Here is a 27520-nt window from a genome sequence, read left to right as displayed (position 1 = left end):
ATGATAATTTTGAGATTTAACTCATGGATAAAGTTTCGTAGGATAAACCTATTACTGGTAAACTTTCAGCTAAGAATTTAATAGATAAACATTAGAATAAAGTATTTCAGTCTCATATCCACGGTTTTAAAATAAAGCACTTAAAATGGACTTGAACAATATTTTTTCAATCAGCATCCAAATTAAAGTGAGGCCTCAATCAAGAAATAAAAATTCACACCAATAAATACTGTAGCTCAGAATTTTCCCCCACCAATACCTATACAGCTTCCTACTTTCCAAATAGACCTTCTAACTTTAGTGAATACTTGAAGTTTGTTTCTTACTCTATTACATATTTTTCAGTCACTTTTCTCTAAATGATTCACCCATTTAAAGAAAAGTGACTGAAGATTCCTTATAAGAAGGAATATAAATATAAAAATCTGACTACAAAAGAAAAAAAACGGACAATAAAGATAAGAGTATAGCATTAAATTTAGTGTTTAGGAATTTATAGATATTCCTACAAATCAGATATCCTTCACTCAGTCTAATGGCTTTTCCCCCTTCCAATCTGGTAGCATTTCTCCACATAAAAAGTATAGACAAAATTATTTTGTTATCCAATTATCCTACAACTTGATTCCCAGTCAATAAAGTTTGACTATAAAGGTCCTTCTTGGGTAGATATGTTTTTTCTCAGTGTTCCAAGATCGTTATTGTTTCCAGAAAGTGGAAGACTTTTTACATAGAAGGACAAAAGCATATTGAGCAGACAGAGTTGAGAATAAGCAGCCCTACTGATTCTTCCCCACAGGAAATAATGTGCTGAAATGCAGATTTTGCTTGACTCTCCATAGGATCTCACAAAATCTACAAATCCTTCCCTGTAGGCTAAGCAACAAAACTGTATTTTCTTAACTGTCTCCTCCATACAATGGTTTGTTTTATGTAGCATTCTGCTAAAGAAGGTGATTTATTGCAGACAAGTTATTGAGGCTGAGCAATTACATTTACTTTTAAATCCTGCATGTTCCCATGGCTGATTTAAGTCCCAAGATATATAGACTGTCCACAAGTAACTTTGTAGAGATATGACAGAACACTGACAATAAAACAAAAGCGATAACTGAATTATTTTTAAAAACCAGAATCCATGGGATCCTCAGTGTTACAATCAATCCATCAATCAATCAAAACAAACTAATAACATGTTAATTTTGTAGGGCCCTTTCCCTATTCTAACAAGAATTGGCAAACTGTAGTAAACTTCATGTGTGCTAATACTTTTTCTAAATGTTCCTTTCACCTTTGTCTAACTTTTACTTTAAGTGACTAGTGATAGATCTATTATCTCCTAATTCAAAGATGCATATACTGACACTCACCTCTCCATCAACATTGACTTCATTCTCTAAGTGATCTCAGACGTGTCAATTTTGAATCCAGATCTTTATTTTTCAAGGCAATATGCATTTTACATATATGTACAGTTTTCCATAATACTGGAGATTTTTCCAAATACCTTATCAACTTTTTTGCATTGGTTTTCATAGAACCTCCACATTTTTGTCCCTAAAGTTTTCTTTTTAAAAAGTCCATAGTATCCCCAACAAACATTTGTTAACTATTTTGATATTTATTCTGTTATTAAATCAATTTTAAAACTCACAGAAGGGAAACTTCTGATTTTAGCAGATTTGTGTAAACAAATGATTATGTATTCCAATTTGATTTCAATTTGGAAAGATAGAGGCTGCATCACTTTACTCAACTATTCATTAAAGTTGTCTTTGTGTTGGTTTTCTGATAGATTTTGCAACAACCAAGGATAAAGCTTTCAATAATAGTCATTCCTTTACGAAAATAAAGAATAATATTTAATAACAAATATTTAAGGAAATATATCTTAAAACCAAAATCAGGGTTTTCCTATGAAGAAACTAGTATTTTTCTCATGCCTTCTATATAAAATAGTAGCGTTAAATGAACATAACATCAATATTAAAACTAGAGCTATGTCTGCAATGAAAACTTGAGGAAGAATAAATTATCTTGTTATATGACAAATTTCCAAAACTTCTAACCGGAGTACAACCACAAGAACATACAATTTATTCTTTGCACCATAAAATATGTTTTAAATGAGATGTAAAATTCCTGGTACATATACATGACAGATACGCTATTTATGTTTTAAGGACATTTTAACCTATAGCTTTTCCAGGAAAAATAAGTTCATATATAGAGAGGAAATTGTCTTAAAGTACATAAAGGTTCTGTAGAATAGAAATTCCAATGATGTCAAAAAGCATCTTGCTAAATAGTAATGTAGACCTTTTTTTATAATCATATTTTGTGACTATTTCCAGAAATAATTTCAACATTAAATTAAATTTTATTTCACAGAGTTATTTCAAAACTAAATTACCATAAAGTTTGGGAAAAGGAATGTTGAGAAAAGGGACATTTCCCAGAGAAATATATATATATGTATACATATATATATATTTTTTTGCATGGGCAAGCACCGGAAATTGAATTCAGGTCTCCAGCATGGCAGGCGAGAACTCTGCCTGCTGAGCCACCGTGGCCCACCAAATATATATTTTTGAATAGCAGTCTACTTTGCACAGAGTAGTAGTATATCTTTTACCAACATGAATAAAAAAACTGAAAACTAGGGAAAAACCCATATAGCCTTATCAAGGGGGCTAAACACCAAGCACTTTGGTAAGCAGCGTTCTCCACAACGCCATCTATCTGTTCCTACAAAGTTACAAATTTTATTGAAAGGGGTATAATTATTAAACTCAGATATAACCCATAAATCCAACAGAATGGTTATAATACTGAGAAACTGTCCTCTTACTCTTGAAATCAATAAAAAATAAATTATACATAAAAATCAATACTTAATTCATGCAGACATCAGTATTAATGCCGGTGTAAAATGCTTCATTTTGCATACAACTGAACTAAAATATTTGCTTCAAAAAATTTTAAACTGTACAGTGAGTGAGTCGTATTTCATCCCTACATTCTATTAGCATCATTGCATATGTTCTCTCAAAGCATGTTTGTGTCTTTCAAGCTACTTAAGGACCTCTTGTTGAGGTTCTCGATAATGAGGACAACCGTATATACTTTGTCTTTGTACACTCATCATAACTAGACTTAAGCTGTGATACCAGTACAGAACAAGGAGTTTTTAAGATTACAAAGAATGGGTGGGGAGAATTCCAGGAATTGGCTAGAATGTAGTTTGAGGGAGGAAGGGGAGAAAAGGAAATCTAGTCTTAAGAAGTCTTTGCAATAAACTTACTCAGTTGAAGAAAGCCTCAACAAAACAAATCTGTACTCAAAGATGTAATATTTAGATAAACATTTTTAACGTTCAACAACAGAGGAATAGTTGGGTTTATCACAGTCCAGCCAGATGATGTATTGTGCAATCACCAAAAGTTTGATTTATAAAGTTTTAAATGATATTCAAAATGATTAATAAATGTTACACTGAAAAAGCAGACTATTAACATTTCTGGTATGATCTCAAAAACATGAGGGAAAAGGAAAAAAAGGAAGAAAAAAGAAAAATGCCAAGATACTAACATGGCACTTCTGGGTAGTGTAATTATAGGTGATTTTGTTTTTCTATTTCTTTACACATCTAAGCTTTTTGACTGCTATGCAGTGACTGTGTTATTTTGAAAATTAGAAAAAAAATGTTAAAGCATAAAATGTTTCTTTTTCAAATAAAATATCCTCTGAAAGTCAAGAGAATATACAGAGTTATATTTTGCTACTTTTAAGTACCTGTACTTTTCAATCAAAAGATGACACAATAAACAAGTCTTAAATAAATAAATACATAATCTATATCAGTTGGATCTTTCTATTCTAACTTCTTCAAGTAGGAATAAATGCTAAATATTTCCATTTTCCCCATACTGTTTGCTTTTTATGCATGCACATAAAAGCTAACGAACACAAAATTGATTACATGATCTTTGAATTATTTCTCTTTCTGATCCAAGAGAACATATTTAGGGCTTATATAAGAAAAAGAAAATCAAAAATAGTTCTGAATATGCTTTATTCTACATGCTTGATTTCAAATGCCAGGATCATAATGCACTTTAGAATATTCTCTTATTTGTTGGAGATTATTTGTGGATTTTATTTTAAGGAGGAGGGATAGTTGTTTTCAGTTTTGTTTTGCTTTTTTCATTTTTGCTCCATAGCATGCATTCATGATCTTATAAAGTGAAATCATCTGGAAAGCAGGTTTCATTTCTAATCCTAGTAATGTTGCCAGTGGCCCATTAACATGTTGAGGCATCTCTACAAATATTAAATAATTGTTTCACGTTACTTCAAAATTACTGAGCACCTACAATGTAACATGCAGGCAGTTTTGAAAACCTGAACAAAAGGCAAGAATACTGTCACTGTAAGCTCTGATACCACTTTGTAAAGCTTCAGTTGAATCCCATTTCAAAGTCTGCATTCAGGTGAAAAAACTATCTTTGAATCTTACGATGGTATAGTTCGTTTGAGGATGCTAAAGTGTTTTTAAAAAACCAGCATTTGTAATTCCCATTTTGAGGATGAACCACTAAACAATTCTATAATTGGGCTAAAATTACTGAATGCATCCAGTGAAGACATCCAGAATTCCAAATAAGCATTCCTCCATCAAGTCACTGTCTACTATCTGTCCTTTGTATGAAAACAGTAGGTCTCAACACTGACCCTGAGAAAGCCAACTAAATAAACAGAGTTAGCCTTCACCTTCATTTTCTTTTCCCCACCTCCCCAGTATCCTCAAACCTGACATTTCTTCCATTTTAATACACACTGGTCTCTTGGCATCTTTCTGATCCCAGGAATCTACTCCCTCACATGACACAGTCTTCTATTAACATGTCTCACCTGGCCTTTACTCCCTAAAGGGCACTGCAGATTCTGCATGAAGGTTTCCTATACCTTTAGACTTAATGGAGCAATAAAGTTAAAAAACAAACAAACAAAAAACAACAAGTAAATATGAGTGCATTCATACAGGGTTACCAATTCTTTGTAAATGAGACTGCTGGATTGCTACTCTGACCACCTTTCTAGCCCCAAGAAACATAAGGGAGGGTTGAAGAAAATGTTAATTAACTTCGGAAGAAATTCTAAATAGTTCGGTAATTAAAAGGAATTAATGAATAAAAGTCATTAAACTTTACATGGACAGTTTTAACATCTGCACATTTTTATAGGAAAAGATAAGAAAGTCATTTCATATAATAAGACTTTGTAACACTGTGTAGATTTGGAAAGAGAGCAGCAGAGACCTGGATTGTGAGTGCCAGGATCCAGAACACCAGTATCTTCTCACTTCAACCTAATTTGAGTCTGATCATTTAATACCACTTCTTTATACGTGAAAAGGGGCTATACTAAACAATCTCTTAAGAGTAATCCATACTTCTAAGAGCATAAGAACTATGTTCTTTAAAGGATAATACAATTCATCAACTATGAAAATGGTCTTGATTTTGGTCTCCCAACACACATGCTTTATTTATTAGTCTATTTATTTAGTTTTTCCATGAAGGTTGTAATGTGCTTTATAATAAAGAATAACCAAAATAAATCTGTTACCACAAAAATTGATGTTCCAAAAACATTACCCTTCTTTTCAAAGTTTACCAATAACATATTTCATGCTCATGTGTTCAATTTCAATAGAAGAAGAAACAAAGGGCTGAAAATTGATTGGTGTAGGCAATAATAAACGACACCATTAGGTGCCACCTAATGTCACCATCAAAGCATCATCTCTCTAGTCTATGAAATAAAACAGAAATCAAAGGGTCTCAGATAAAACATGGCTCTTTGCTTCTCCCAGGAAAGAGTAGCTGCTCAATGTTTACTGAATGTTTATTGAATTTAATTGAACAGAACTAAACTGAATTCTAGGTCAAAATGGTCTCTAGATTTCCTAGACCTACCCACAGACCATGTTTCAGATATTTCAATATATTTACATATCTCAAAATGCGTTTGGGAGGGTACACAGGTAGTTCAGCAGTAGAATTCTCACCTGCCATGAGGAAGACCCAGGTTCGATTCCCAACCCATACACCCACCACCACCTCCCTCCAAAAAAACATTATGAGCAAAATTCTCTGTGAAATACATATCACATATGTGCTTCTATGTGTGTGTATGTATAGATATAGAAATCCATTTATGTAGGAAAACATAAAAAATGCATTTGGGGCAAAACCATGGCCAAGATGATTTAATCTTTCCATTTCTCTATTTTTCCCCACACATCATCCCTACCATGTAGTGTAACTAGATACCAACTGGAATGTCCCAAGAGGTGAGCGCAGGCCCAATGGATGACATTCATGAGACCAACATGTGACCCACTTTAAGCAAGTTCAACTCCAGTCATTCTGTCATGAACCCTCACTCATTCCTTCTGGTTTATCTCCACTGGCTTAATGAAACACTTATCATTTGTACTCTCATACTTTCTGGTTCTTTATTTACAAAGCTCGTTATCTCTCTATTCCAAGTTTCTCTGAGGCCTAACCTGAAATAGAGTTCCCTTTATATGAACCTAGAAATCAAAAGCTCCGTTATTCTTCCCCTCAACACACCTAACTTGTGCATTATGCTCTCTTGTAAGTTTAAAACTAGGCTTTTCTATCTGGGCAATACCTGATCCTATTGGCTACTCTCAGACATTTTCAGGTAAGTTAAATCTTTACTTCCTCTCTATTAATCCACCTTTTTAACATTATTTAGCAGCAATAGGTGGTGAAATGGTAAATTGAAGTTGTATCTTCAGCCACCATCCTCCTACCTGCTGTTAGGCTAGGCAACCTCTGTGTTCCAGGCAAGACTAAGTATAGAATATGCTCATGAGGTTATAATCTACTTGAGGAAGTACACTTTCACACAAGGGGGGGATGATAATTGGCAAGTAGCTTGGGTTATGTTACACAACTTATAAGGTACTTATCTTTTGTCATGAAGATAAGTTGATTTAAAAAGTTCACCTTGGTACTATAATGCTAGAGAAGTAAAGAGGCAAAGATTAAAAGACATGAGCTCCGTCCATGTAGCAAATTGAATGTGGGAAGGGAAAAAAAATACAATAAAAATTATGCTAGTAAATGTAGCTACATAGGCAGAATATGGGACCAGAGAAGGGACTGACTGGCTCTAAGACTGTGGGAACTCTAAGGTTAAGAAGGGGGAAGCTAGCTTACAAAGAGAAAATGACATTTTAACTGGGTCTAGAGTCTTAGCTAGATATGAAGGCATTTGTCAGTTAGAGAAGTGAGGAAAGCATTCCAGGCAGAGAAATACATATATGCAAAATTGGGCACATATAAGAAGGATTATATATGGGGTAGAGGTGGGGGATTAGATCGAAAATATATTTAGGTTGAAGGACAGGAGATAAGGCTGGAATCTTAAATGTAGGCAAGATTACAAGGGGCCTTGTTTGGTGGACTAAGAAGTTTCAGTTCATTCAGGAGCCAGTGAGGTGCTACCAAAGATTTTGAAGCAGAGGACTGACAGTATCACATGATCAGATATTAGACAATTGTTGGTGGATGGTGACTTGTAAAATCTCCCAGTTTTTCACCCACAAGGAAGCCCCTCACCAACCTGGTCAAAGACTATACACTCCTACTTATTGATCCCTTTGCCCTTGTTTTCTATGCTATGTTTGCCTTTATATTAAATAAAGGATGACATATGTGGACAAAATGTATGTTGTAAAAATGGGTAAAGGTTTCTTCAATGCTATCACCCAAAATATGCAAAACAAAAAGAAGACATGGGAAATAAAGCAATTTCTTTAAAGGCAGAGATACAAAGTAGTATACCAGCAAGTCCTTTTTATATCAAACATTAATTTACAGGTTTTGTAACTACTTTGCCCTGAATACAATATGATCGGCTTTTTTAATCATAAAAATGCTTAGAAGCATTCAAATTGGATACACACTAAGAAAATGTCTAGATTGTAATACAAACACAAAGTTTCTATTATGTAGTTTTCTACTTGCTTTAAAATTGAATTCTTGGTAACAATGATATGAAAAATCAGGCAATTAGATTTTTATACTTGATACTGAGCAAATAAGAGAACATCTGCTTTTTTATAGACATATGCCAGGCAAAAATAAAGTCAAAAGCAACTTACTACATTCAAGAGAAACTGGTGATGATGAGTCACTTTAATTTTACCAGTGGCACTGTCTCGAATATTAGCAATAAATTAAACTCTCAAAACCAATAGGTTCCACAGCAACATCCCAAACTTAAGGTTGATGCAGAAGTTAGAGACAAAAAGTAGTATATCATATTATCTTTGGTAAAAGTAAAAAACAGCAATCTTACTCTCTGTACACAAACAATTTCAGCTTTTTATTACTGTAAAAATGTCCAAGACTTAATAATGATTAAAATAAATTGTTTTCTAATTCTGAGTTTAAATAAAGATTTATGGGTAAAAGTATCACATTCAAATGGTGAAATCGTATAAGATATATCTGAGGAGATGAACATGCTTACTTTCTCTGCCTTGTCCTTCTCATGCCCTCAAATCAGAACAAAAAAAGTAAATGCAGAAACACACACACACACACAAATATCCTTTAACCTTGGAAAATTGATAAGAAATAAAATGAAGATAGACGATAATCGGGAACTAATGTTTAAATTCACTACAATAATGTGTATGAGGAACACTCAGAGTAAAAACTGAGAGGCAGGAATTTTTTGCTGAATTCAGATAAGATAAAAAATATTTGAAAGGGCTAATGTAGAAGCAGTTCCTACTACTAATGTATAAAATTTCAACAGGTATCGCCAAACCACCAAATAACTTTAACTGATTGTAAACTGAACACCAGATGAAAGACAGCTATTTCACATACTCAAAACATTAAATTTTCTAATAATTGAAGCCCAAAATAGCTTTATTAAGCTATTAAAACTAAGATATATTTGAACTGTACTTCAACGATACATTTACAATGCTCATTTGACAACACATGCGAACAAAATTCCAGATCATGATCACCTGGAAATACCTCTGAGAAAACTATCAAGAAGGATTTCTCTGACACAAGTACAGAATAATCACCCTCATATACCATGGATTAAAAGAAAGAGAGTGAACTTTAAATAGGTGTTATAGACATTGTCAATTGTTAACACCAAAATTAAATGTAGTGCATGTCATTTAATAGTGCTTTTGACAATGCCACAATATTTTCCCCCAACTCTAGGTTCCATAGGAAGATATATGTAAGTGTCTTAGGTACTTCGGATCTACAACAAGACTCTCTTCCTATTTGTTCCCCAATATTTTGTTTTAACCTTTGTTTGGGACACACCATCAAAGGGGCATTTCCAGTTCACATATAAGAATTACTCACAGGGATGGATAAGACTCATGAATATCACCTGATCCCTACCTTTCAAAGCACATCTCACCTTCCAAAATAGATTCTTCATCATGACTTGAGATTGAGTCTTCAAAAACTTCACAGATGACTGAAATTCTATTGTATCTAACTATTTTAACTATTCAAGCTCTCCTCAACTGCAATCTTATTTCACCCTTTGCTATCACAGTCCAAAATATAAAACAAACTAGCATTTGTATAAGTTTTTCAAAATTAGAAGAAAGTGGGGTTTTTTTGTTTGGTTGATTTTTTGCTAGATTAAATACCTTTGATTCTTTTAGTTTGTCTTTTGGAGGGTGCTATAACAGGGATTATATAGTGATAGAATAGTTCTATATCTTGGTTGCAGTGATGATTACACAAGTTTACATGTGATAAAATGAGGTAGAAATAAACACACATGCATTTTCTGATTTTATTAATGTACTATAGTTATATAAGCTGTAACCAATAGGAGAAGCTAGGTGATGTGTATAAAGGACCTCTCTGTACAATCTTTGAAATACCTTTGAATCTATAATTATATCAAAATAAAAGGTAAAAAAGAGGGGGCAGGGAACTTCTGGGAAAGATGGTGGAGTAGGAAGCTCTAGGACTCATTCCTCCTCCAAAACAGCTAGTGAACAGGCAAGAAATGTCTGAAACATCTGTTCTGGGGCTCCAGAGGTCAGGGGAGCATGGTATGCTTCCAGAAAAGAGTGGGAGGAAGAGACTGAAAAACTTCTGAAAAGAACTGTAAGTAACTCATGCCATGGTAGCTGCCAATGCCCATCCCCCACTATCAAGGCAGGCTGCCTCGGGGGCCCAGTCACAGGCTAGCGACTGTGTACAGAGAGGGATGTGGAAATCCTCTTCCCCAAAACCGGGAAACTGAGGGGAAGATGGGCCTAGCACTGATCACAGCTGTTGCCTAGTGAATTCAGATCATGTGGTCCAGGCTCTGAGCTGCTACTTAAGTTGCCCCAGACACTAATGAACATAATCATTATTTCAACACTGTCCCCAACATGAGTGAAGGCAGTGGAGGTTTACAGACACAGTACCTCCTTAGGGCTACAGGGAATAATTTGCTAAAGATAACCATCTATTGGGCAGGCCAGGTAAGTACAGCTATAGGGAGTCATCAAAAAAGCCTTCTGGCATATTTCTTGATCCTTTCCCCAGGAATCTTTGGAGCCTGTGTCCTTTTCATGGGTCCCCGGCCCTGCTTTGGCTAGGAAACACCAACTTGGGAAAGTCTTCACCAGGATGACCCTCCTCCCAGAATTTTGCCCTCCAGGCAAAAACAACTACAGGCAATGAAAGGAGTGTAAAAAACTCTACAGGGGCAAAACAAAAACAAACAAAACAGATCAAGATTCCCAGAAAAGGAACAGAGGAAAGGAAGCTTTCTCCCAGGGGTAAAACAAGTGTACTAAAAGTACAACTGAACCACATAACCAGAGACACTTAAACACTGAACCACATAACTAGGGCAAAAATCAGGTGAAGAAAAGCTAGAAAAATCTGATCAGTTAAACACAGGCAATTCTAAGTGTCTACAAAAAGTTGAACTAAGTGTCAAAGAAGAGCCTTAACATAAAGCCAATCAATAATAGAACCCTACCCAAGAGAGAGAAACTGACCTTCAAAGTTAACTCATCCAGATAAGCAGATGCCAAACATCAGGGAAAAAACTACAAGCCACACTAAGAAACAGGATGATATGGCCCAGTGAAAGAAACAACTTAAAACTACAGAGAAGACACTTAATTTGAAACAAATAATTAGTGATGTTCAAACAAATCTAAATCATTTCAAGGAAATGAAAGAAAATATGGCTAAAGAGATAGAGAATATTAAGATGACACTGTGTGAGCATAAAAAAGAATTTGAAAGTATAAAAAGAAACATAACAAATTATGGGAATGAAAGACACCATAGAAGACATTAAAATACTCTAGAAGCATACCAACAGATTTGAGCAAGCAGAAGGAAAAAATTACAAACTAGAGCAGGAAAATCAAAATCTTACAGACAGAAGAACAGAAAGAGAAAAAATTTTAATTTGAAGGATAGAATGAAGCACACACATATACACATCATAGCTGCCCCAGAAGAGAAAGTAAGAGAGGGAAAAAGAATTCTTGAGGAAAGATGGCTGAAAATTTTCCAACTCTTATGAAAGATATAAATATTCATGTCCAAGAAGCATAACATACTCCAAACAGAATAAATGTGAACAGGCCTACTCCAAGGCACATATTAATCAGTATATCAAATGCCAAAGATGAAGAGAGAATCCTGAAGGGAGCAAGAGAAAAGTGATTTGTCACATACATGGGAACCTCAGTAAGATCAGCGTAAATTTCTTATCAGAAACCATACAGACAGGAAGGCAGTGGAATGATATATTTAAGATGTAGAAACTGGCAGTCAAGAATTCTTTATCTGGTGAAACTGTCTTTCAAAAATGAGGGAAAGTTCAAAAAATTCACAGATTAACAAAAATTGAGAGAGTTTATCAACAAGAGACCTCCCTACTAGAAATACCAAAGAATGTTCTGCAGGCTGAAAGGAGGGACAGGAGAGTCTGGAGTAGAGTAGAGAATAAAGAGTATCAGTAAAGGAACTAAAAGGGTAAAAAGAGAGACAAAAAAAGATATGACGTATGAAAACCAAAGAATAAAATGGTACAAGTAAGTACTGCCTTTAAGTAATAACATTGAATGTTAATGAATTAAACTCCCCAATCAAAAGACATAGATTGGCAGAATGGATTAAAAAAAAAAAAAGTATGATCCAGCTACATGCTGTTTACAAGACATTCACCTCAGACGAACAGGTCTGAAAGTGAAAAGTAGAAAAAGAAATTCCATGCAAACCTTGAGTAGGGACAAGATTTTGTAGGTTTATCCAGAGTGATACCCTGATAAATCCCAGAATGATGTGAACAATGAATAAAAAAGTATTTGCAAAATCCCCTTGGGGGAATGACCAGAAAGGGGGAAAATTCAACTTCCCCATGTGGAGAATTCCTGATATTCTCACAAGCAGTGGGGACAGCCAAAGCAATAGGCCTCAATCTTGGGGTTTGGTTCATGTGAAACTTATCCCCACAAAGGATAGGCTAAGCCCACTTAAAATTAGGCCTAAGAGTCACCCCCAGAGAACTCCTTTTGTTGCTCAGATGTGCCCTCTCTCTCTCTCAGCTAACATGACAAGCAGACTCACTGCCCTCCCCCCTTTCTACGTGGGACATGACTCCCAGGGGTGCAAACCTTCCTGGCAACATGGGACAGAAATCCTAGAATGAGCTGGGACTCAGCATCAAGGGACTGAGAAAACCTTCTAGACCAAAAGGGGGAAGAGAGAAATGAGTCAAAATAAAGTGTCAATAGCTGAGAGATTTCAAACAGTCAAGAGGTTATCCTGGAGTTTATTCTTATGCATTATATAGATATCACTTTTTTAGTTAAGGTATATTGGAGAGGCTGGAGGGAAATGCCTGAAAATGTAGAGCTGTGTTCCAGTAACCATGTTTCTTGAAGATGACTGTGTAATGATATAGCTTTTGCAATGTGACTGTGTGATTGTGAAAACCTTGTGTCTGATGCTCCTTTTATCTATGGTACAGACAGATGAGTAAAACATATGGATTAAAAATAAGTAAATAATAGGGGGAACAACTGTTAAAATAATGTAGTAAATTGAAATGCTAGTGATCAATGAGAGTGAGTGGTAAGGGGTATAGAAAAAAATAGGGGGAACAAAGGCCCCAAAATACACAAGGCAAACAGTGACAAAACTAAAAGGATAATGCATGTCTCTACAATAGTTGGAGACCTAAATACCCCACTCTCATCAATAGGTAGAACATCTAGACAAACGATCAATAAAGAAACAGGAAACTTGAATAATATAATAAATGACCTAGATCTAATAGACATATACAGAACTTCATATCCCAAAATAGCAGGATATACATTCTTCTCAAGTGCTCATGGATCATTCACCAGGACAGACCACATGTTGGGCCACAAAACAAGAAGTAGAATGAGTAGAAACTATGTTGGACAACTGAATTTGCTTTGCCTATTTAATAATGTGACAACTTAAAAAAAGAGGGGAGACTCATAGAAATCATAGTATCTTAATGCCAAGAAGGTAGGAGAAAAATAGAAAGCATACAGAGGAACATTATTCCTGCAAATCTAAGAGATCAGATGAGTAAATACCAGGAAAAGAAAAAGGTAAATCAAAGCAGGCAGATAATGGTGATAATATGAATATTTGAAGATATGCAATAAACTTAATGGTACTAAAAAATATTCAAATATTACAACCTGACTACCATTACATATAGCCATGTCTACCCATATCCCATTCCTGGAAATCTAAAATTCCTGGAAGTCTATAGAGAATTACCACAAGTGAAAATTATTTTGAGGTCTTGAATTTTATTTTAAAAAGCATTTAATTTTGCATTTGATGTCATATCTATGTCCACTAATTTTCTTATTAGTTAACTTAGTAGCTAAATTACTTAAATTCTTTTTTGCAAAAAAATTAATTAGTAAATTTAACATTCCAAGAAGATGACCATGTTTATCTGTGACATGGAGTCCTCCAACATAACTCAGAGTACTTCAGTTCCAGAAGCATCATCTTATTTTCCAGCTCCAAGGTGGTGACTTAAAAATCATTAGACTGACCTGTTCTAAGGGAGCCACTAATCCCTTAATGATTAGGTTCTCTCTGAGAAAATTCTAGAAAGAAGAATGACTGCTAGCACTCTATGACTCAAGCTGTGACTTATTACAAAAGGTCTTGTCCTAGTAACCAAGTCCTTACTGCAGATAAAGGTTCTCTGGGGAACATCACTCAAACACCATCTCATCCCACCAGGAGCCAGTAAAGCCTTGAGACATTTTCACATATGTTCACACACTAGAGCAGGCTTCTTCCATAACTAGCAGTTGTTTTGCTTGAAAATACCCAATTCTTATTTGTAAAGTTTGACTCTAGCAACATTACAAGGTTTCCTAAATTTGCCCCATTCACCTTCATATGTCTTCAACACTTGAGAAGGTTGGATGAAGGAAAAGGAATCTTTTCTCATCTTTAAGTGATTAAAAATTTCAAGCTGACTTCTAAGATCAACATCTCAAAAAAGTGTTACAGTACCCAGAAAGTGTTTGAGCACACTCTGAGAGTTCTGAAGTATAGCAGGGATTATGTTTCAGGTTTATTAAAAACCTAAATGGTTCCCCTGGGAATTAAGACATAATGCGTTGCTGAGGACCAGAAGATACCCCAAGAAGTTGTCAAATCACTTAGTGAATGAAATCGAAAGGAAAAAACTCTATTATTTATAGAGAGAGTACAACTGTTTAAAACTGTTTTGCTTTGTGTTTCTTCCCTAGTTTCTAAGTAAAAAAAAAAAAATGAGACGAACAGTACATTTAGGAATGCATTATTTGAGGTTATTTTATCACTATTGTACTCACTGCACAGGAGGAAGAAAGCAAAGTCTATGCAGAATTATAAATTTACCAGTAGATAAGACTGGACCAAAATAATAAGGTCCTAAAACTGAAAAACTCCACAAGTAATTTTACACACCAATATTGAAAAAGAGCAAAAAGCTACCTATTATAGAGAAAACATTCACACATTATTATATACAATGAAATAAGTTTAAAAAAATACAGAATATTCATTTTGTTTTTAAGAGTTTCGTAACACTTCTAAAATGTTTTAGTACTGAACATCTAAAAATTAAAAGATCTACAATACATCCTGTGCTGGTTTGAAATGATGTATGTACCTTAGAAAAGCCACGTTTTAATCCTAATTCCATTTTGTAAAGGCAGCTGTTTCTTCTAATCCCTATTCAGTATTTTACATTTGAAATTAGATCATCTCCCTGGAGATGTGATTTAATCAAGAGTGGTTGTTAAACTGGATTAGGTGGAGGTGTGTCTCCACCCATTTGGGTGGGTCTTGATTAGTTTCTGTAGTTCTACAAAAGAGGAAACATTTTGGAGAATGAGAGAGATTCAGAGAGAGGAGAGCAGAATGACATAGCAACGAGAAGCAGAGTCCACCAGCTAGCGACCTTTGGAGATGAAGGAGGAAAATGCCTCCCCGGAAGCTTCATGAAACAGGAAGCCAAGAGAGGAAGCTAGCAGATGATCCCATGTTAGCCACGTGCCCTTCCAGATGAGAGAGGAACCCTGACCGTGTTCACCATGTGCCTTTCCAGATGAGAAAGAAACTCTGTTTGCCATGTGCCCTCCCACTTGAGAGAGAAACCCTGAACTTCATTGGCCTTCTTGAATCAAGGTATCTTTACCTGGATGCCTTAGACTGGATATTTCTACAGACTTATTTTAATTGGGACATTTTCTTGGCCTTAGAACTGTAAACTAGCAACTTATTAAATTTCCCTTTTAAAAGCCATTCCGTTTCTGGTATATTGCATTCCAGCAGCTAGCAAACTAGAACACATCCCTATCAAATTACTCTTTGTGTGAAAGGAACTCTAAATTGAACTTCAGGCCCTGAAGATCCCCGCAAAGGAGGTACACAAGGTAGATACCCTATGCTAAGGTAATCAGACTTTAGGAATGACAGCTTGGAGAAGGAGATTTATAGGAAACAGGACAAGAAAAGTAGGCCTAAGCTCTGACCAATCAGTTTTGTCTTGTTTTTCCAATAAGCCACTAGAATATAACTTGCCTGACAAACACCATTTCCCTTTCTGGGGAGGACTATAAATTCACAATGCCCCCTGAACATTTTGGTGTCACCCAATTTGCAAATTTTGTACTGTTAATAAAACCTTCTTACTTCCATCTGCAGTAGCCGTTCTTTTGAAACTTGGTAATTAACATAGAGAGTCTAAATTCTCATTATGATTAAACATGACTTATTAAAAACCAAAACCACAGCATAAACAAATAGGGAAAAATCATGCTGAGCTAAAAAAAAACTAGGGTTCTATGCAAGATAAATCACCTTTCTTAACTGAACTGTTCAGATCAAAATGTCAAAACAATTAAATTACAATTTAGCCTGATATCAGTATCCCATGCAACAGTACAAAACAGACAACCATGATTTCAGGTGTACTGTTTGCTTTTAACTGGCAAAATAATTGAGCAATGAATCAAATTTTGCTAAAGAAAACATAAGAGACACTGCCACACAAGGTCAAGGAATTTACCAAGACTCACTTTCCATTCAACTGCATGCTTTTGGTACAGAGAAAAAATATCTATTCTGGACATAAAAACACATAAAATAAAGGCAGATATTTAACTGCCTATATGCCACATATAAAGAGACCAGTAGACCACACTTAAAAATAAATCATATTAATTTCTTAGTTATAAGTGCATGCTTATAATTATATATGTATACGCATATGCATATGTGTCTGTGTATACATAGAAAGGGAAAGGGGGAGCCTAAGTTTTTGCCATAACAAACCTAGTTCTGTCACATTGCCATTTCATCTATTTCTTTGAATGGCCCAAGCAAAAACTTCTACATTCACAGTATTTGAGCTGTAAGAGGCTTTAAAAATGATCTTGAGCTATCTCCTCACTTCTCAGCAAGAAAATTGATGGCCAGAGAAGACATGGACACAAAAAGTTAATAGGGACAGAACTGTGACTAAACCTATGGTCCTAACTCCAAACAGTCATGCCATGTACTAGAGAAGTGAACTCTTTAAAAACTGCCAAACACCATCAGCAGAAACAAAAATATGTTTCTATTGCTATACCATTTTATATTTACTTACTTTTTAACTGGTGTGTTCTGCTTTCAAACACCCCTTACAGCTTCCTCACCAAATGATGTCATACTAGAATTTTCTACTCAGGCATATCTGGATTTCTTAAACCATTCAACTATACCATATGTTCTAGTTTGCTAGCTGCCGGAATGCAATATACCAGAAATGGAATGGCTCTTAAAAAGGGGAATTTAATGAGTTGCTAGTTTGCAGTTCTAAGGCTGAGAAAATGTCCCAATTAAAACAAGTCTATTGAAATGTCCAATTAAAGGCATCCAGGGAAAGATACCTTGGTTCAAGAAGGCCGATGAAGCTCAGGGTTTCTCTCTCAAGTGAGAAGGCGCATGGCGAACACAGTCAGGGCTTCTCTCTTGGCTGGAAGGACACATGGCGAGTACGGCATCATCTGCTAGCTTTCTCTCCTGGCTTCCGGTTTCATGAAGCTCCCTGGGAGGCGTTTTCCTTCTTCATCTCCAAAGGTTGCTGGCTGGTGGATTCTCTGCTTCGTCGTAGCATTGCTCTCTCTGAATCTCTCATTCTCCTTTTATAGGACTTCAGAAACTAATCAAGACCCACTCAAATGGGTGGAGACATGTCATCCCCTAATCCAGTTTAACAACCACTCTGGACTAAATCACATCATCCAGGGAGATAATCTCAGTTTCAAACATACAGTATTGAATAGAGATTATTCTACCTTTATGAAATTGGATTTATATTAAAACATGGCTTTTCTTAGGGGGCATACTTCCTTTCAAACCAGCACACCGTATATTTAGGATTAGTCAGCATTTTAAAATCTTGCCACCTATAATTACAATATTGGGAGTTACTTAAGTGTAAATCATTGGTTTATGAATTAATGTTTATTTGAGGGTTGGCTAAAATTCTTTTCATCTGTATTTTTTTCTCTGTATCTAAAATGTAGCATTATGATTAAGGATATTGATGCTGAAACAGGACAACCTGGCTTCACTACTTACTAAATATGTACCCTTGAGCAAATTACTTAATAACCTTACACCTTAGTTTCTTCATTTATAAAAAAAAATAATAACAGCACCTACTTTATAGGCTTTGGGTAAAGAGTAAATTAGTTATTACTTATAGAGCAAAAGAACAATGTTTGTTCTTAGAAAACGCACAAAAAAAATTAGCTACTATAATTATTACTAATTTTTATTCAGCAAATGGTTTAACAAGCGCTGAAGCTGCAGGAATCTCAGAAAACTTGTAGAACAGGAGTTAGCAAAGATATTTTACAGGGCTAGACAGTACATATTTTAGGCTTCCCAGAATATGCAGTCTCTGTCCCAAATACTCAACTCTGCAGTTGCAAAGGTAATGCAGCTATAGAAAATACATAAATTGATGGATGTAGATATGTTTCAATAAAACTTTATTTACAAAATCAGGCAGCAGGCTGGATTTGGCCTGAGGGTGGTGTTTGGCAGGCCTCTGATAGAAAATAACAACCACACTCTACAGACAATGAAATTAAATAACAGAGGAAAGACCAAGTGGGTCTCAGAGTTATGCAGTAAGTCACTGGCAGATAGAGACTAAGAACGACAATTAAGATCAATGTTCTTCTCCATACAAGAGAGGCTCCATAAAGATATCCTATCTTGATCTAGCAACAGAAAAAAATCTCTCCCATCTCTACCCTCATACAACATACAAGATCAGCAGAAAATTGATAGAATTTGAAGAGTAATGAGTACATTGAGATTCATTATACTATTCTCTACTTTTGAGTGTCTGATAATTTCCATAATAAAAAGTTAAAAAAAAGGGGGGGGGTGGTGTAACTTATCCACTGTTGATGGGAATGTAAAATGGTACAACCGCTGTGGAAGGCAGTTCGGTAGTTCCTCAGGAAGCTGAGGAAGTATAGAACTGCCATGTGATCCAGCAATACCGTTACTAGGTATCTATTCAGAGGACATGAGAGCAAGGACACAAATGGACATTTGCACACCAACGTTTACAGCAGCATTATTTACAATTGACAAGAGATGGAAACAGCCCATGGATGGACCTTGAGGACATTATGCTTAGTGAGATTAGCCAGAAACAAAAGGACAAATACTGTATGGTCTCACTAATATAAACTAACATTAATGAATAAAGTTGGAGAATTTTAATTAAGAACAGAGACAATCAGGAGATAGAAATAGTGTAGATTTTGGGTAATTGGAGCTGAAGGGATACAGATTGTACAACAGGACTGATTGCAAAAATTCATAAATGGATAGCACAATACTACCTAACTGTAATACAATAATGTTAGTACACTGAATGAAGCTGAATGTGAGAATGACAGAGGGAGGAAGGCTGGGGGCACAAATGAAATCATAAGGAAAGACGACTATAAAGACTGAGATGGTTTAATCTAGGAAAGCCTAGAGTGTACAAAGATAGTGACTAAATGTACAAATTAAAAAATGTTTTGGTATGAAGAAGAAAAAGGAGTATCAGCATTGCAGTGTGTTGAAAATAGATGGTAATTCATATTTTAAAACTCTAACTTCTGTGTGAGACTAAAGCAAAAACTGCTTATTTGGTACAAAATTTATATTGTGAATAGTGTATCTCCTAATATAATTTATATAGACAGTTTAACTGAACAGCATAAGTTCAACATGGAACCTTGAGTAGGACATGAGATTTAGTAGGTTTGTCCAGAGTGACGCCTTGATGAATTCCAGAGTGATTTGAACAGTGAATAAAAACGTACTTGCAAACTCCCCAGAAAGAGGGAAAATTCAACTTCCCCATAAGGAAAAGGCCTGATAGTCTCACAAGCAGTGAGGACAACAAAATCAATAGGATGAACCCTCAAGCTTGAAGTTTGTTCATATGAAACATCCCCACAAAGGATAGGCTAAGCCTACTTAGAATTAGGCCTAAGAGTCACCCCGAGAGAACTTCTTTTGTTGCTCAGATGTGGCTTCTCTCTCAGCCAACATGATAAGCAAACTCACTGCCCTCCTCCTCTCTACGTGGGACATGACTCCCAGGGGTGTAAACCTCCCTGGCAGCGTGGGACAGAAATCCTAGAATGTGCTAGGACTCGGCATCAAGGGATCGAGAAAACTTTCTCAACTGAAAGGGGGAAGAGAGAAATGAGACAAAATAATGTCAGTGGCTGAGAACTTCAAATAGAGTAGAGAGGTTATCCTGGAGGTTATTCTTATGCATTATATACATAACCCCTTTTCAGTTTAAGGTGTATTAGAGAGGATAGAGGGAAGTGCCTGAAACTGCAGAGCTGTGTTCAAGTAGCCATATTTCTTTAAGACGATTGTATAATGATACAGCTTTCACAAGAGCCTATGTGATTGTGAAAACCTTGTTCTGATGTTCCTTTTATCTATGGTATGGACAGATGAGTAAAAAATATGGGTTAAATATAAATAAATAATGGGGGAGCAAATGTTAAAATAAATTGGGTAGAGGGAAATACTAGTGGTCAATGACAAGGAGGGGTAAGAGGTATGGTATGTATGAATTTCCTTCTTTTTTCTTATTTATTTTTCTGAAGTGATATAAATATTCTGAGAAATGATCATGGCGACGAATATACAATTATGTCATGATATTGTGAGCATTTGATTGCACATCAAATATGGACTGTTCATACATTTAGAATGTTCATATTGTTGGTTGATTTTATCAATAAAAATTAAAAAAAAAAAAGGGAGGTACAATGGTGGCTCAGCAGCAGAGTTCTTGCCTGTCATGCCAGAGACCCAGCTTCGATTCCCAGTGCCTGCCCATGCAAAAAAAAAAAAATTTTTTTTAAACTCAAAGCCCTCAGTACTCTTCATAAGGCATTTATTAATTCTATCAGAATATTCATGTAAATTCTTTTCTTCATTCTCTATAGAAACGGTAATATGAGGGCAGAGATGAGGTCATCTATATCTTGGTATCACCACCCCTTGTCAAGATCTCACACTGAACCCTGTTCATAAGAATTCAATAAACAAATTGTTTCTAGACAACTGAAGGAAAGGCATCTCAAACAAGATACCATTTCCAAATCCAACACTTTTGTCCTTTTGGAAAAGGTACTTAATTGCAACCTTTCCCTATGACTTCTGTTGCCAATCCAGTTATCCTTATATCATTTTCAAAATCCAACTGAAATCTAATACTAGCTAGCAATTTGCTTCAGTTTGCTAAAAGCTGCCAGAATGCAATATACCAGAAATTGGATGGCTTTTACAATATGGCTTTCACAAAATTAACTTACAAATTTAGTTCTAAGGCCATGAAAATGTCCAAATTAAGGTATCAGTAAGAGGATACATTCTCTGATGAAAGGTCACTGGCATCTGGGACAGACACCTCTGTCACACAGGAAGGTACACTGCCAGGTTCCTTTCCTTTCAGTTTCTGTCTTCAGTGGCTCTCTCTTCGAGCTTCTAGGAGTCCTTTTTAGCTTCTCCGGGGCTTTTCTCTCTCTAAACTCTCAGCTTTTTCTGTCCTTTACCTCTCATAAAGGGCTCCAGTAAAAGGAATAAGACCCATTTTGAATGCACTGGGTCACATCTCAATTGAAATAGTCTAAACAAAACATCCACCCACAACAGGTCTACACCCACAAGAACGTAATCCATTCATTTCTGGAGTACATAACAGCTTCAAACCAACAGACTATCACTTCCCGGCTCTAATACCACTTCTTCTATAATTAGATTCAGCACCTGTAATACCTTTCTCCATTAGATTACACATAACACCTAAAAAATTAATGAGCTCTTTAAGGATGGTAATATTCTTTGAACTCTACTGTAGTTATCTCCTGCACTGGAGCTAGGATTCAATGTCCTTGCCCTCCTCATCAGAGCTTTTCCCAGATTTCACCATATGATCCAGGCTGCCCTACTTCCTCCTTCACCCCTAATTTTTATCTTATAATCTCCGCTTTCTTTCAAGAATTCTCCCAAGTAGAGCCCAATGTAGAAATTCTCCCTCTTCTTTCTTCAGCAAAAACACAAAGTCCCTTGCTTCAAGCAATTCTCAGAATCTAGGTGTTCTTTCATTAAGTATTCTTGACCAAATTGGAAAACAATTTCTACAAATTTCTCATGCACCATTACTATCTACCACTCACCACATACGAGAAGAATCTAAAGATTCCTCATTTGCATTTGTACCCACACATGCTTCCTTCCCTCTTATTACTATGGATAAATAGCCCCTAATCCTAGCAAAAGACAATCTCTCGTTATTTATACTAGATCCTATTCGCTCTCATACTCAAGAACACTGCTTGCTCCCATATCATCACTTTTTTCATCTACTGGCTGGCTTTTTCTCATAAACTCAAGAAATCAGAAAACTCTCTCTGTCTTATGTGATCTTCCAAGTAATGCTCCATTTCTCTCCTCCCCTGAAACTCTTCAAGTTGCATACCATTACCCTCTTCAATTTCTCTTCTTCTACTTTGTCAAACCCATTTCAAACAAGTTTTCACCCCCATCACTCCAAGGAAATTGCTGTCATCCAAGTCATCAATGACCTCCTTTGCTAAATTAATTTTCAATCCTCAGCTATTAGTCAGGGTTCTTGAAAGAAACAAGACAGCTGTAAATATGAGATGTATAAAGGTACCTCATGCAACCGTAGGAATGGAAAAGTCCAAAATTCATAGGACAGGCTGTGAAGCTGGCAGCTCCAATGAAGGGTCTAGACAAACTCCACAGGAGAGACACACTGGCTGAAGAAACAATGAGAGTCTCTTTTTCCTTAAAAGCCTCCAGCTGATTGGATTATATTGTTATAGGAGACATGCCTTAATTGATCACAGATGTAAACAGCCACAGATGCAATCAACTGACTGATGATTTAATCAGCCAGGCCTGAAATATACTTGCAGCAACGGTCAGGTCAGTGCTTACCTGACCAGACAAGGAGGGAATAAACACCTGGCCAAGCTGACACTAGAATCTAGCCATCACATCATCTCTAAAACAGTTGCCCAGTTCCTACTTCTTGGATCACTTCAGTCAACTAGTTTCCAGGATTCTATTCTTCTGCTTTTCTTCTTACTTCGCTGACAGTTCTTTTCAAATTCCTCTACTGGTTCCTACATATCTCTTAACATTGGAATACCGCAATGTTCACTCCTCTTCAAGTTTCTAAACCCAGAATGAATTCATCCACTCTTTATGCTGAAGACTCTTAAATGTGTATCTCCTAGCCTAGATTTTCAACTGCCTGCTTGACATCTCTACTTGGATACCTGAAGTGCATCAACAGTTGTCATGTGCAAATCCAAATTTCTTATCCCCACCACCACTCTTCCTCTTCCTGTCTTTCTCATCTTAGTTAATGGATATTCTATCTTTTCAATTGCTTATACCAACAAGATTGAAGTTCTCCTTGGTTCTTTTGGTCTCAGACCACATATCAAATCTTCCAGAAAATCCTGGTGTGAGTACCCTCAAAATATAATCAAAGTCTGACCATTTTTTACCACCTCCACTGTTACTGTCCTGATCTACACTACCATCCTCTGCCACATGGATTTTAAGAATAGCCTAATTGGTCCTTGCTTCTGTGCTTTCTTCCTTTAGTCTGTTCTCAACATAACATCCAGAGTAACTGTGAATTGGGTTAGATCCTGTCATTCCTCAGATCAAAATGTCCCAATGGCTTCCCACCTCACTTCAAGTAACAACCAAGATTACTAAACTATATAACATAATTGGGTCCCCTGTCACCTTTAAGACCATGAATCCTACTTCTCCTCACTACTCTACTTCACTCCAGCCACACTGGTTTCTTTGCTAATCCCTGAACATGCAAATATTCAGGGCCTCTTGCACTCGGCATTCCCTGTGCATTGACAGCTTTTGCCCCAAATATCACTTGGCTCACTCTCTCATCTCTTCAAGTCTACTGAAATGTAACCAACCTCTCAAGGTTTTCCCATCATCCTGTATTTTAAATTGCTATCACACTCACACACATACACACATTTTCTTGCTTTATGTTTCTCCATAGCTCTGTATTAACCATACCACCTTATATTTTTCTTAATGATTATATATACAGTCTTGCTCCACTAGAATGCATATTCCAAGAAGGCAGAGATTTATTCCAATACTCAGAACAATGCTTGGTACATAAAACTGAATATTTGTTGATTAAGTAAATAAATAAGCATTGAGCTATCTACTTGACTATGATAATGCCTAAGGTAGGCAATTAATAAACGTACCATTTAAGCCTGGTTGGTCTTACATGATAAAAGGTTCTGCCCTGAGTCTATAGTATTCTTTTTAATGGTAACAGAAACACATTAGATCACTCTAGAGAAGAAAAATTACATTTTTATTTTTCAGAAGTTCTGAAACCAGAGGTTCCTGCTGACTATAAAGGAGAAAAATCCCTGAGCAGCTGAAGGAGGATGTATTGTTGAAAGAACTCCCCTTTCCATCAAGAAACCTTAGAGGAAATAAAAGAAGAAATGGAAAAAATCCTGCCCAAACATCAAAGTCCACTTTATCCTGTATGCCCCATCTTTCCAGGGCACTTTATACCACCAACTCTAGCGGTCACCATGGACCCATCTCGGCAAATGGAGTCTCTGGAGCATATGAACTGAATCTCTTTTCTTTCTTGACCTGTCACCAGCTAACACAGGATCTAACTGGTGGCCGACATTCAAATAATTGTTAATGGACTGAACTGAGTATATACTATATGAACCTAACATAACTGTTTATGTTTGTCAAGAGAAGCAGCACCATTATCTAGGTTCTAAAAATTTTTAATAAACCAATGTCCTCCGCCCTGCAGGGCAAACTGCAGCAGAGGAAGATACTCCCTCCAATCCTCAGGATGCACGCCTTAGCTAGCAAAGCCTAACTGCTAATGACAATAGAAGAGAATATAAAGGATACTGTATTATATGTGTCATTCCAAGGGACAAAAGAAGACAAAAGATTGTAGGATTAGAAACCGGATAAAAAAGGGGAAAAAAGGATTTTGGAAAAATCTAAAAAGCAAAAATAAACAAATCAACCCCCCCCCCCCCCGAAAAAAAAGGAAAAAGAAAACTAGAGGTTGAAGTGCAGAGCAAGAATGAAACCACGGGGCAATGTGGCAGTATTCGAGATCCTCGGGTAGAAACCAGTGCAGGCGTTCTTCAGGAAGCCTTTCCTAAACTCCCTGGAGAAAACCGTTCTGCGCTCCGCTGGAGCTCATTCCACACGCGGGGGCGTCACTCGGGGCGAGCCCTCCCACAGCACCGCTCGTCCTAAGCTGCGCCCCGCTAGAGTGTCTGTCGGGCATCCCACAGCCGGCGAGCGTGCGTGCGTGTGTGTGTGTGTAAACGTGTCAGGAGTGGGCATTCGGGAGCTGCTGGGTTTCGCACTCAGTAAGCTTTGGGAGGCGGGCGGGGACGTCGAGGTGGGGGCTGTGGGCTCCCCCAGTCGGCGGGCCCCAGGGCGGCCAGAGCCGGGCGCCCCACGCACCTCGGCGCCGCGGCCCCAGCGCCCTCGTCCCCGGGGACTTCATGCCGGTCGGCGCCCCACGACCCAGGCAGGGAGATGCAGCCAACGCCGCATCAGCGACCGCCGGGGTGGGAGGGAAGGGTAAGGAGCTCGCGTCAGCTCGGCGGAGGCCGCGCCGCCTCTCAGAGCGCCGAGAGGATCTCGGCCGAACTTTGAAAACAGAAGGACTCTGCGATTACCTGAGCGGCGCGGCGCGGGCGCGGGCTCGTCTGCGGTACGGCTGCCGGGCGCGGGCGCGTTTTCAGCAGCCGTAAAGCGCGAGGAGCGGGCGCGGGCGGGCGCAAATTCCGTCCCCAGATTGCGGCCCCGCGCCTCCGCGGCCGGCGTCAGCCGCTTGGCACCGAGCGCGGCGCGCTGAGTCATAATAAAAAAGAGATGTTTGCGGAGCCGAGTGGGTAGACGGCCGCCGAGGGGGCTGGTTAAATGATGGGAGGTCCAGAGTTAGGGAGGGAATTTGTTAAAAAGTGGCCAAAACTGCAAACTTGCCCCATGGTGCGGCGATAGCAGCGTCTTTTATAATGGACCTGTATTTTATAATTATTAATCGTATTTGATAAAACTTTTAATAGTATTTATTTATTTATTTATTTACTTATTTATTTATTTATTTTATGGGGATGGTCTCTGGAGCGAGATTGCCCAGCCTCGCCTCTTTGAGCTATAGAACCTTATACAGGTTACTTGAATATTCTGTGACTTCCTTTCTCAGCTGTCAATAATGTACATACTACAAGAGGGTGTGCAGGCGTGGTGCTAGTAGCATTCACGGAACGTTCATTATTACTGTTATTTAAAAATAAAACGGGTACCAGGAACTGCACCCCCCGCCCCCCCCAAAAAAATAAAGCGGGTGAGAGGCTAGAAGTGAAGAGTCTAGAGGAACAGTTTTTAAAAGACGACGCACAAAAAAAAGGGTTTTTTTTTCAAGTGGAGTAAGTTGGGGAAAATGTGTCAATGGCAGAGAAGAAATTGGACCACCAGGGAACAAATGAGGTTAGAGATGTAGTTGAGATGAGAGGGGGAGAAAAAAGAAGAAATAAAGCAAGGGCTTAGTGGTCAAAAATCTGAAGCATCACGGAAGGGTGGGGAGAGTACGTTTACTCACTACTTAGAAATTCATGCCAAATTCCATTAGCTGAGGGAGATTTTTTAAATCTATATAAACAAGCAAACAGCTGTCTAAAAATGAACCCCAAATGGGGAGACTTTTCTCCAATGAATGAGATTTGGCACTTCTGAAAAATGAAGAAATTCTTCCCTGCACTGCAGCTTGAGGAGTTGAGTCATCAAACCCCAAACAAAAACAAACAAACAAAAAAATTAGTGGGCTGGATTCCTGAAAGGCATGCCAGATGGATGCTTTCTGGTTACTGTGTGATGTTTTCTTCTGTACTTCTTTTCATTTCAGAAGAAAGGAATCATTTGAATAAAGATTTGAGGAGTGAACTTGAAAAAAAAAAGGCAAACCAGTTACTTAATAAGTAACACCCACCCTGAGCTTACAGTTAAAAAGTTCGAAACAAGTAACCATGCCTCCCACTTTCTTTCTCCCTCCGGGTTTGTTTCTGTTTTCACTGTATTTCTTTTTATCTGCTTTTATTGTATTATTTTTATAAAACAAAAATGCTAAAGTGGTTTTAATTAATACTAAGGAAGGAAGGAATTTTAGCTAGGCCTCTCTGAGTTTTACTATATGAAAAAAAGGTTTTTCAGTGGAAGTTTTA

The 27520-nt window shown here is 37.1% G+C and overlaps 1 protein-coding gene across 3 annotated transcripts in view; it reads right to left on the bottom strand.

Moving 5' to 3' along the window:
* Positions 1–26039, bottom strand: part of NAALADL2 (N-acetylated alpha-linked acidic dipeptidase like 2) — a 1514274-nt gene extending 1488235 nt beyond the window's left edge. The window contains exon 1 of one of the 3 annotated variants that reach the window (XM_077161086.1): positions 25976–26039. The gene's annotated coding sequence lies outside the window, so the exon portion shown is untranslated. The remainder of the gene's footprint in view (positions 1–25975) is intronic. The other 2 variants (XM_077161088.1, XM_077161081.1) reach the window with 2 other exon arrangements.
* Positions 26040–27520: the final 1481 nt, after the last annotated feature.

The sequence above is a fragment of the Tamandua tetradactyla genome, chromosome 5, assembly GCF_023851605.1.
Source record: "Tamandua tetradactyla isolate mTamTet1 chromosome 5, mTamTet1.pri, whole genome shotgun sequence".
Taxonomy (NCBI): domain Eukaryota; kingdom Metazoa; phylum Chordata; class Mammalia; order Pilosa; family Myrmecophagidae; genus Tamandua; species Tamandua tetradactyla.
The sequence above is the reverse complement of the archived record's forward strand: the minus strand, read 5'-3'. Positions and strand labels throughout refer to the sequence as shown.